This window comes from Lathyrus oleraceus, chromosome 3 (genome assembly GCF_024323335.1).
Source record: "Lathyrus oleraceus cultivar Zhongwan6 chromosome 3, CAAS_Psat_ZW6_1.0, whole genome shotgun sequence".
NCBI classification, from domain to species: domain Eukaryota; kingdom Viridiplantae; phylum Streptophyta; class Magnoliopsida; order Fabales; family Fabaceae; genus Lathyrus; species Lathyrus oleraceus.
Window position 1 is genome coordinate 242742081 of NC_066581.1, and position 13157 is coordinate 242755237.

The 13157-nt window shown below is 40.6% G+C and overlaps 1 non-coding gene across 1 annotated transcript; it reads right to left on the reverse strand.

Annotated features, from left to right (window-relative positions):
- Positions 1 to 5612: 5612 nt before the first annotated feature.
- On the reverse strand, positions 5613 to 5719 carry LOC127134078 (small nucleolar RNA R71). Its single transcript, XR_007807852.1, has one exon. It is a non-coding gene; the product is annotated as a small nucleolar RNA R71 (small nucleolar RNA).
- Between the last annotated feature and the right edge of the window lie 7438 nt (positions 5720 to 13157).

The following is a 13157-nucleotide window of genomic DNA, read 5'->3' on the forward strand; positions in this document are numbered from 1 at the left end:
GATGTTGGATGACATGAGCAGCATGATGCGACAGTTGATGTTGCATTTCCCGCAACCGCCCCCTCAGTAGGACTCTGTAAGTTCCCTCCTCCGCGCTTGTTCGCAAACATTGTGGACAATGTTGAGTTCAAGTGTGGGGGAGATTTTATGTCTTTTATTTTGCAATTTGTTTGTGTTATTTTTACTTTTTAATTTTGTATTGAATTTTGTATTGAATGTACATTATGCTGCAAGTGTGTGTGTCAGGTCTGTGTTACAGGTTGGAAAAGTAATGATCACAAGTAAAAAGTGGATGAAAGATCACACCACTCACCATGGCTTGTTGTGAAGGATCTCCCCAGAAAGTGACACTGCTGAAAGTAAAGATCAGACGCAACATACATAGCTTAATCGACACAAGTATCCTGCATACTCCAAAGTAAGAAAGCAATTGCACCAAATTAAGAAGCACTGTGGATCCTGTCAAAGCTGAACCAAACCCAGTGAGTCAGAAAAGGCCAAACACATTAATCATCATGAGCGTCATTCAGGTTTGTCTTTATCACTCTTAACTTGCGTAGACTCTCTGGGACTGTCACTGCATGATCCACACACTGAGGCACGTTATTTGTAATTAACCCCGAGCCTTTCTAGCCATCCCGCATTATTATATCCTTCGTTAACCCCATTTGAGCATATATCCATTTTTTGTTTAAAACACCATGAATGTAACCATTGGCCAAGAACACTTCCTCACCCTGCTCAGAGTCATGAAAATATTCCAATTGTGTTGAAAAGCTAAGTTTGGGGTAAAAACCCCAAAAGCTCTCAAATCCCTAAAAAGTGCAAAAACGAGAGAAAAAGAAAAAGTGATGAATCGAGAAAAAGAAAGAAAAATAAAAATCAAATACTCGATGATTCAAAGGAAAGAAGCACGGAAAAGGGTAGTCGGTAAAATTTCAAGAAATAAGAAAAGAAAACCGAGGAACTAAAAAAAAACCAACACAGGATATAACATCGACTCTGAGCCAAAAGCCCCTTGTTTTCCTTTTTTTGTGTGAATCCATACCCTAACCCAAGCCAAGTTACAACCCTAAAGACCTCAAAAGTGTGTGTGTTATGTGTAGGTGATGAGAAAAGAGAAACTATTCAAACTTGTGAGTGATATTGCATACTTTGAATTATGAGTGTAAACAGTTAACCCCGAGAGAATTGGTGAGCATGTGAAATAAGCTGACAGGTGAAATGGTGCTTTAAAGTGGAAGTGTGAATGATAACTTATGAAGATGGGTAGGACTTGTGGAAGAAAAGGGGAAGACGTTTACGAATGATCTCAGCAGTGGTGGAAAGCATAAAGAATTCTAGGGAGTGATACCGAAGCATTACTTGGGACAAGCAATGAGCTAAGTTTGGGGTTGTGATCAGTCACCATTTATAGTAAGTTTTCATTACTGATCTGACGCAAAACAGAGATATTTGACACACTGTGCACGCATTTAAGGTACAATTCGAGTAGTTTTACTTCCGTTATGTCATTTACGCATTTTTTATCTTTATTATGTTTTATTTTGTTTATTTTGATCTTATGCGTGGAATAGCTGTGTTTTTGTCAGACATATCCAGGTAGAAGAACCAGAGGACTCAAAACACGATAGTGCGAGAGTCCGGTATGAAAAAGAACAAAAAATCCCAGTACAAGAGGCCTGACACGGCCACCAGTGCCAGCTGACATGGGCCGTGTCATGGAAAGGGAGACAGAGGAAGAAAACAGTAGCCTGACACGGCCACCCGTGTCAGCTGACACGGGCCTTGTCAGGCAGACTTCACCCCCGTGTTAGGCCTGCCAGGGGCGTGTCAAGCTAACTAGTAGGCTGACACGGCCACCCGTGTCATCCCAAGCCCAATATTTCCAGTTTTTCCGGGCTTTTCATTCTTCGGGCTTTGTGGAGACATCTTTGGACCTGTCCAACTGCTTCTGGGAACTTTCACTATAAAAAGAGGTCTTCTACCAAAGGAAAAATCATTCTGGAGTACAACAAACCACGGTATTGTGAAGCAATCAAGTATTACAGAGATCAAGGCATTTGGAGAGCTGAAGAGATTCATGAGCGGGAGCGATTGAAGATCAAAGTCATCCAAATTACTTGTAATGTGTAATTTTTATCTTGCATTGGTTTTAAACAATATGAGTAGCTAACCCCCTAATGCTAGGGGGTGTCCCTGATTTAGAATTGTAATGAATTTGAGTTTACATTTGCATTTATAATATTTTATTTACGGTAACCTGTTGATGTGTTTATTGCTTTCTCTTTCGGGCCAATCGAGATTGATCTATGGTTATCACCTAGGCTGGACCGCCAGTGATAAGGTTTTCATCAGGTTACTCTGCAGTAGATATCACCTAGGACTATGGATACCCTATATGAACCAGAGCATTCTTGATATTATACAACTTAACTTCACACTCATTAGCTATGGACATAGGAATGAGGATAGATTGATTAAAGGTTTTCTCACCAAGGACTTGGGAGAAAATACCCTTAAGAACTGGTAGTAATTGATATTTGTTGATGCAATAGTAACTCAGAGTAATTACAAGGATAAATCATACACCTTCCCTGGCATTGTTCCTTTTTCTCCAGAAACCCCTATTTTCTTATTGCTTTATTATTTTCTTTTTACACTCAAAAAACCCAAATTAATACTTTTTGTTTAATTGAATGATAATTTAAACTCAATACTAACGTGCAGTCCTTGAGATCGACATTCGGGGATTTTCCCCATTATTACTATAACAGGCAAAATAGTACACTTGCTATTTTTCCCGATCAACAATATATCTTTTTCCCCATGCATATTTGGTGTATCTGTCCTCTTTCAATCGTAGAGTGTCAGCCCAATAAGCAGAAAAAATTTAACCTTTCTCTTTTCCCTACTGAGTTATTTCGTCGTGGACGATTATTATTTCAGTTTCCTCCCCAGATGATTATCTGGATATAACCACTCCCCTTGGATTATATCCTCATTGGGTTGAGTCCTTTGATTGACCTTTCTTTCGAAATCTTACCTAGATAGAACCTTTTGGCCCTCTGAGAGCCAATTACCCAATAACTGGTAATATTCTTCTCATGTTTGTTACTTCTGCCCAATACCCGGCAAGAACGACCTTTGTTTCCCCAGCGGATTCATTTTCACATTTCCCAGGAAGTATATCCTTGATATGTTCATCATAACTGATGACGAATATTTTCTTCCCCTGCTTTGAGTTTATCCTTGATATGTTCATCCTAACCAATGACGGATATTTTCTTACCCTGCTTTGAGGTTATCCTTGATATGTTCATCTTAACCGATGACGGATATTCTTGATAACGCGAAAACACATCTGATAATTGCCTTAATTTACACCCAAAGATCACACCATTTCGATTAATATCCCGATTATTGCGCAAGTATTCATGTTGTTTTTACAGGTATTTGAATCTCCATACACTAAAGAGCAAAATAAAGAAAAGGAAGAAAAAGAAGAAGAAACAAGTGAAAAAGCACAGGAAAACCAGAAAAATACAGATTATGCAGATTTTACTGATGTGACGATCGCCACACATTCATGACGCTCGTCACAACCCAGACTGTGGCGACCGTCACAGGCCCATGAAGAGCGTCACGCGGCCACAAAGTGCGCTTTGAAGCAGTCAGCAACAGGCACCCAAACGTGCCTAAATCTCCTCCAACAAACTTTTCCCACGGATTCCTCCCTCAAGACCAAGTCTTCCTTTATTTTCTCAACTACCAAGACCTAATGGACACTATATAAAGGACTCAATTGGGAAAAATTGGGGACGCCTACTTTGATATTTACGCTCTGCAATTTAATTTTCAACTTTCTAGCATTCAACATTTTTTCTTTCTTTCCAGCAACCCTGTTTCCGTTGCCTTATTGTATTCACCATTCTTTTTATAGTTTCCCTTTTTCCAGTTAGTTTTCCAATTAGCCATAGTAGTAGTTTCCTACACTGGGGAACTACTACACTTTATTTTATTTTAGTTGTAATCTGTATTGAAGAAGTAAAGCCTACCGACTTGTGGAGGACTGCTCAAGTGCTCCAAGAATCGCTATACTCTGTACTTCGATCTCCAGGTTTTTATTGAATTATTATTGTTATTGCCCATTTATTGTTATAATCATGTTTGCCGCAATGTTGATTTGTGTATGCCTTGTGTTTGCTTTATTTAATATGTCCGGCTAAACTACCGGTATCGGTATGTAGCAACTAAATTTGATGGGATTTAATAATAACCGGTGAAAACCTTTTTTCTCAAATGACCTTTTAGGCTGAAGTTTTTAATCTAAATTTAATTAACGTTATCACAAAAGCGTGAAAAGCTATTTAACACGATTTTGCCACGAGAGTGGGAAATTAACTAAGGTGAGAACCAACAATCACGAGAGCGTGAGGCTCGAGCTGGATAGTAAAAATTAGGCATTGAGTTTAAAAACAGCAAGAGCACTTTAAAAACAATTAGAACTTATTTATTTTCAAAAAGTAATTTTGACTTCAAATGGGACAACAAGAGCGTACATTCTGATTTAAAATTATAGGTCGAATCAACAACCACGAGAGTGTGAGATAAAGTCTTTTAAATAAACATTTTCTACTGAGAGATATTTGGTATTTAAACTATTCACCGGTAACTTATCGAATCCCTGACGATTAATGCGCTGCATATTGATCCCTTCCATTAATTCTTTCTTAAAACCGAAAATTTCCCTTAGATTTACTATATTACCCCCGAACTTCTACTAATCAATTCCCTTAGCTAAACATAGTGACGTTAGTAGCACTAGTTTGACCATAGGTCCATGTGGGATCAATATCTTTTAAAACTAAAGCGACTAGACTGTGCACTTGCAGTCAAGTACCCGACAGACTATATTTTATATATAGCAACGATAAGCATCAAGTTTTTGGCGCCGTTTCCGGGTACCTGTTTTAGTCGAATAGTGCGATTCTTTCGTTGCACGGTATAAACTAAGGTAAAAATGAAAAAACAAAAAACTTAATCTTCTCTCCTTTTTCTTTCCCTGATTGTATGCCAAGTACTCGCTCACAAGGCGATAACTTAGCACCATCAATCCCCGAATTAGAGCGTTTCCTATACGTGAGACGCCGAATACACGAATATCAACAAAAATACGATATTCCCGATATCTCCTTTCCTCCTAAATCAAAAGAAAAACGAAACATGGGTAAAGAAGGACCCCAAAATCGTCCTCTTAAATTCTACGCTACCCCATCTCAACAAGAACCTCACAACAGCATTGCTTCCTCGCTATTAATCAAAACGATTTCGAGCTGAAACCCTCACTCTTATCAGCCGTCCAACAACATCAATTTGCTGGAAATCCAACAGAAGATCCTAATGAACACCTGGCCAAGTTTGTGCAGTATGCGGATACTGTAAAAGTGAATGGTGTATCTCAAGATGCGATAAGACTGCGCCTTTTCCCCTTTTCACTAATAGACAGAGCTTGGGCTTGGTTGCAATCCTTGCCCTCCAACTCCGTTACAACATGGGAGGAGCTGAAGAACGTCTTCTTATCCCGATACTTTCCGCCGAGCAAAATTGCTATGCCGAGAGCTCAAATCAACGGATTCAGGCAAAAATATATGGAATCTCTCTACGAAGCGTGGGAGAGATACAAGGACATGATGAGAATATGTCCACATCACAGTCTAGTAGACTGGGTGATCATTCACACGTTTTATAATGGGTTTCTGTATAACACAAGACTTACAATAGACGCTGCCGCGGGCGGTGCACTCATGGATAAGCCATACACCGAAGCCTATCAACTCATTGAAAACATGGCCCAAAACCATTGCCAATGGGGAGGTGAACGAACTCCAGTGGAAAAGTCCCAGACTAAGGGTGGAATGTACGAAATCAGTAGCCTTGACCATGTTCATGCAAAGGTAGATGCCCTTGTCCAAAAATTAGATAACTTGACCATACCACCCACAACCACCGTGGCTGTTGTAACTCCAAACTGTGAGTTATGTGGAAACCCTGGACACACTGCACAAGAATGTCAAATATTAGCAGGAGTCCCAATAGATCAAGTGAACTACACACAAGGAAATCCCTATTCAAATACTTACAACCCTGGTTGGAAAAACCATCCCAATTTCTCGTATAAGAATAACAATGCCCTTTATGCACCTGGCCAAGCACCAGCTGTTCCGCCTGGATATCAAAAGCCAGCTAATAATGCTCCTAACATGCCTAGGAAGTCAAATCTCGAGTTGATGATGGAAAGCTTCATAGCTACTCAAGCTCAAACAAACAAGGACTTCTTGAACCAAAACATACATACTAGCGAGCAACTTAAACAACTAACGAATAAAGTAGACGCCTTAGCCACCCACAATAAAGTGCTTGAAACACAAATTTCACAAGTGGCTCAACATCAAGCGTCTACAGTGGCTCCAACTGGAACATTTCCTGGACAGCCGCAACCTAATCCGAAGGGACATGCAAATGCCGTTATACTGAGGAGTGGAAAAGAAGTAAATGGACCCATAGATCCGAGACTCCAAAACCCTACCATGTACCAAAAACCAGATAAAACCTCAATTGAGCAGGTGAATGAACCAAAGGAAACAAAAGATAATACCCAGGAGGCCGAAGAGAAAGAGAAACCTTATGTGCCTCCACCTCCTTATAAACCACCCATTTCGTATCCTTAAAGACTCAAAAGTTCTAAAACTGCGAATCAATTTAGGAAATTTGTTGAGCTTCTGAAGCAATTAAACATTATGATACCCTTTACAGAAGCCATCACACAAATTCCCTCCTATGCCAAATTTCTTAAGGAAATCCTATCCAATAAGAAAAAGATTGAGGATGACGAAACAGTTACACTTACTGCCGAGTGTAGCGCCATAATCCATAATAATATGCCTCCCAAACTAAAAGACCCGGGTAGTTTCTCCATACCCCGTGTCATTGGAAAATTCGTCATAGACAAAGCTCTATGCGATCTAGGAGCCAGCATTAGCGTAATGCCCCTAACCATTTGTAGAAGGCTCAGTATGGGAGAATTAAGATCGACAAAGATGTCTGTTCAATTAGCTGACCGCTCGATTAAATATCCTGTCGGTATACTAGAGAATGTCCCAGTTCGTGTAGGACAATTTTACATTCCTACCGATTTCATAATCATGGACATTAAAGAAGATGCCAGTACACCTATCATTCTAGGAAGACCATTCTTGGCTACCGCCGGAGCCATAATAGATGTAAAGAGAGGTAAGTTGACATTCGAAGTTGGAGAGGAAAAGGTTGAATTCATCTTAACCCAATTCTTACAAGCGCCAGCTATAGACGACACCTGCTATCTGCTTGATGTCATTGACGAATGCGTGAGAGAGATGGAGATGGAAGAAACCACGTACTCAGAAATAATGAAAATCCAAATCCCTCCAATCCTTGAAGACAATAATTGGCATGAACCATACCAAAACGAAAGTCTAAGCGAATGCTTAACACTTAAACCCGACCACATGCCATGCCCAAAGAAACCTGACTTGGAATTAAAAACACTACCAAAGAACCTAAGATACGAATTCCTAGACACTGAACTGAAAAGACCAGTAATAGTCAACGATGACTTAGGACATATGGAAACCGAGAAATTATTAGATGTCCTAAGAAAATATCCAACAACGTTAGGATATAACATCGCCGATCTAAAAGGAATAAGTCCTTCGATCTGTATGCATCGTATTATGCTGGAGGAAGAATGCAAAACCTCTAGAGAGCACCGGAGAAGGATCGACCCAATCCTAAGTACCGTAGTCAATGATGAAGTAAAGAAACTTCTAGACGCTAGAATCATATACCCGATCTCAGAAAGTCAATGGGTTAGCCTCGTTCATGTAGTACCCAAGAAAGGAGGTGTTACAGTTGTTAAGAACGAGAAGGGAGAATCCATAGCACAAAGAGTTGTGACCGGAAGTAGAATGTGCATTGACTATAGAAAACTAAATAAATCCACTCGGAAAGATCATTTCCTTCTACCCTTCATAGATCAAATGCTTGAACGACTGGCTAAGCATTCTCACTTCTGCTATCTAGATGGTTATTCAGGATTCTTTCAAATCCCAATCCATCCTGACGACCAAGAAAAGACTACCTTCACATGCCCTTATGGTACATTCGCCTACCGGTGAATGCCATTTGGCCTATGTAACGCTCCCGCAACATTTCAAAGATGCATGATGGCAATCTTCGCAGATTTTATAGATGACATCATGGAAGTCTTCATGGACGATTTTTCTGTTTGCGGTCAGAGTTTCGAAGGATGTCTATCTAACCTCGAAATGGTACTCGAAAGATGTGTAAAAGTAAACCCCGTTTTAAACTGGGAGAAATGCCATTTTATGGTTCAATAAGGAATTGTATTAGGTCACGTGGTATCTTATAGAGGAATTGAAGTGGACAAAGCTAAAATCGAAATTATAGAGAACCTTCAACCTCTGAAAACTGTTTGAGAGATAAGAAGCTTTCTAGGACACGCCGGTTTCTACCGACGTTTTATTAAAGATTTCTCAAAAATAACCAATCCACTTACAGGATTATTAATGAAAGACGCTGACTTCATATTTGATGAAAAATGCTTAACAGCGTTCAACCAACTAAAAACATCTTTAATCACCGCACCCATAATGCAACCACCTGACTGGAGATTACCATTTGAAATCATGTGCGATACGAGTGACTACGCAGTGGGCGTAATACTAGGACAAAGGAAGGATAAGAAGCTTCATGCTATTTACTATGCGAGTAGAACACTTGATCCTGCCTAAATGAACTACGCCACCACTGAAAAAGAACTTCTAGCTGTCGTGTTCGCATTGGACAAATTCCGTTCCTACCTGGTAGGGGCGAAGATTATCATCTATACCGACCACACCACTATTAGATATTTGTTAAGTAAGAAGGATGCCAAACCAAGACTTTTAAGATGGATCTTGCTCTTACAAGAATTTGATTTAGAAATAAAAGATAAGAAAGGTACTGAGAACGTAGTAGCAGACCACTTATCTCGTATCGAAGGGAACAAGCCTGAACAAATCCCAATTAATGACGATTTCCCTTACGAACGACTCATAGCCCAAATGGAAAGTGATGTGTCTGAACTGACATTAAACGATACAGAAATAGAAGAATTCGTGGAAGAAGTACACGCGAATGCAACTCTGCCATGGTACGTTGACTTTGTCAACTACCTAGCCGTCGGAGTACTTCCACCGGACCTATCTTATCAACAAAAGAAGAAGTTCTTTCATGACCTAAAATAGTATTACTGGGATGAACCCCTTCTTTTCAAAAGAGGGACCGACGGTATTTTCCGTCGATGTGTTCCCGAGGATGAAATCGAAGATATAATCTCTAATTGCCATTCCGCCCCTATGGAGGGCATGCAAGTACCTCAAAGACCTGCACTAAGATCCTGCAATCCGGCCTATTTTGGCCTACTCTATGGAAAGACGTCCATAACGCAGTTATAAAATGCGACCGGTGCCAACGCACTAGCAACATCTCAAGACACGATGAAATGCCACAAACAGGAATCTTAGAAGTCGAAGTCTTTGACGTACGGGGGATTGACTTCATGGGACCATTTCCAGCTTCTTTTGGCAATAAATACATACTCGTTGCTGTCGACTATGATTCAAAATGGATCGAGGTTGTAGCCTCTCCAACATATGACACACGAGTAGTAATCAAGTTATTCAAAAACATTATCTTTCCCAGATTCGGTGTGCCGAAACTAGTAGTTAGTGACGGTGGCTCCCACTTTATATCGAATATATTTGGAAAACTCCTTTTGAAGTATGGAGTCCGACACCGCGTAGCAACACCGTACCATCCACAAACTAGTGGGAAAGTCGAAGTCTCGAATCGAGAAATAAAACAAATTCTTGAGAAGACCGTAGAAATATCTAGAAAGGACTGGTCATCCAAACTAAACGAAGCTTTGTGGGCCTACCAGACGGCTTACAAAACCCCGATAGGAACCACACACTTCAAACTAGATTATGGTAAATCATGCCACCTCCCTGTAGAACTGGAACACAAAGCGTATTGGGAAATTAAAACCCTTAACATAAACTACACTTCCGCAGGCGAGAAACGGATTCTGGACATCCACGAATTAGAAGAGCTGAGATTGGACGCTTACGAGAATGCCAGGATCTACAAAGAACGAACCAAAAGATGGCATGACAAACTTATTTCTAGGAAGGAGTTTAAAGTCGGCGACGTAGTGCTGCTATTTAACTTAAGACTTAAACTTTTTCCAGGAAAGCTAAAATCTCGGTGGTCAGGTCCTTTTGAGATCACCAAGGTTCTCACTAGTGGCGCGATAGAAATAAAAGGTAGAAATAGCGACCCTTTTGTAGTAAACGGGAAGCGCTTAAAGCACTATCATAATATAGAAAACAGAGGTTATTCGAATAGTCTCAGACTCATAGAGCTGCCCACTCAACCCCAAACCTAGTACAACATGACACTACTGTCGAACTTGCGACATTAAACAAAGTGCTTAGTGGGAAACAACCCACCATTTTTTATTTTCGTTATTTTTCTTACACTCTACTTTCTCTTCTTTAATTTTATTCTTTATTTTGTTTGCTCCCCCCTTCTTGATTCTTTGCAGTCACTCTTGTTGTTTCTAGTAACTAACTATGACATATTGGATACTGACAAACAGGAAAATTACTAACTACTTAGTTAATTACTTTCATCATGCAACATCCATAGACAGTTTTCAGAGGTAGAGTTCAACGCAGGCGGTATGATTATCTAGCCCGAAAGGATATGGCATTGACCATCTATTATGATGGACCGACCATGGATAAATTAGGCATCCGAGATAGCATCCTATATATGTTTAACCAACTTGGGTGGGAGAACGCAGCCATTAAGAGACGGTTTGTCACGTACCATGAACTAACCTTAGAATTCCTGAGTTCCCTTGTATACATCCCTGAGCATGGTTACGGACTAAACAAAGGGTTAACATCCTTTAGGTTATTTAGCATGGACTTCACCTACACGCGTCGAGACCTTGCTCACCTCCTAGGATTCCCTAGCGGCCCTTTCGTCTTTACTACCCGCCAGGAGGACCTTATCGATGACATTGATCTCGATGACTTCTGGGGTTGCATATCCGGAGAATCCAACCCAAACCCGAATGAGACGCACTCACAAATGATCCATAACCCTGCTATCCAATATTTTCATAAAATACTAGCCCACACCTTATTTGGTAAGGAAGAAAATAACACCTTAGTGTCCCGCGACGAACTCTTCATCCTGCTGTGTGTCGATCAAGGTCGACACGTCAATATAGTGACATTCATGATGGAAAGATTTATCCACCTTGCTAAGAATAACCGTACCCCAATAATCATAGGTGGCCTAGTTACCATGATAGCAGACACCATAGGACTTGTACGCCCATTTTATGAGCTTGTACCTTTTGGAAACATCCGACCCATGGATATCGACTTTTGCTTTAACTGCAGAATCATAGGAAACCTTGGGACGGATACCTTTGATTATCTAATCAATAACGAAGTGGTTCGACTATTCACCTTGCCTAACCATGAGAAAATGAGTGTTCACAACCGAGACAACTGGCTCTATGACTTAGAGGAACACCCTATCAACCCACCTTCACCTCCCGCTACACCGCCAAAATATGAGTGTTTAATGATCCTATCCATAAGGAAGAATCTGACCCTGAAACACCTCATAACTATTACAACATTGTTGAACCGGTTCCTCCATCTTGTGCTGATAATCATGCCATGCTCATCACCCGTCTGAATACTTTCCAAGCTGACATCACCATTGTGACAGAAGATATAAAGCTCATACGCTTTGATGTCCTAGACCCGATGGATATAGCCGTTGAGCAATTTCATTATCTGAACGAAGTTGTCGCTGCATTGGGACAAAAACGTGGCTGAAACTACTGACCACTGATTTCTCCTACTCGCACTAAGAAATAAGGACACTGCCTTGTTTTGTGTGGGGAGGGAGCACTTTTATTTATTGCATTACTTTTATTCTATTGCTTTCATTTGCTATGTTATCGCTACATTTTTCTCCTATGTTACATTTAATTTCAATTTATTAATTCAATTGTTATTTATTTAATTATGCTTATTTCATCTATTTATTTATTTCTGCATTTATGTTGTTAAATTAAAATTGCTTAAGCCATTATTTTTGCTGCTATCAAATTCTGCTGTAACCTGTGCAAGAGGAAATTTTTGAAATTCAGCGCGTGACGACCGTCACTATAGGGTGACGTCCGTCTCACAGACGTGACGACCATCATGAATCTGGAACGATCGTCACACACATGAAAGTGACCGTTACGAGCATATGACCGTTGCAGACGACCATTACGCTCCGTTGCGCGTGATGACTGTCACACCCCTGTGACGACCGTCACGAATTCCAGAGAGCTCGCCTATAAAAGCAGGCGCTCTTTCTCCCTTTTTCCTCACCAATTATCGCTCTTTTACATTATGATCATCATCTATTAAATTCTTCATTATTTTCTTCGAGTGTATAACTCACAAACCTTCCACCTCACCCACCAACACCAAAAGTTTCCCAACTCATCAAATGGCCCGTCAAGAAAGAGGCACTCCCGACCTATCAACCGTCACATTCCGTGATGGCGAAGCCGGCGAACGCCAAAGAAGCAACTACCTCAAGTTTTGCCAACGCTCTATTCAAGCCACGAGGTATGTGGATCATGAATGCCTAAGGGAGTTAGGACTTTTGGAGGGTGTGGAATGGATGCTAACTGCCTCCAGCTTGACGCAACTCTATACCACACTGCAACCAACCTACGAAGCGCTTACCCTGGAATTTCTGAGTTCCTACTCTTATATCACACCCCTTGGAACTCAATAATATCTCACCGGTGTGGCCACATTTAGAATGTTCGGCACCGAGTATTCCCTTAATCAAACCCAGATTGCGAGAATGCTTGGTTTCCGACATGGAGAAGGAATCCATTGCTGCATCCCAGAAGGATGGTCAGAGACAACATTCCAAGTATGGCACAACCTCACCAACATGAA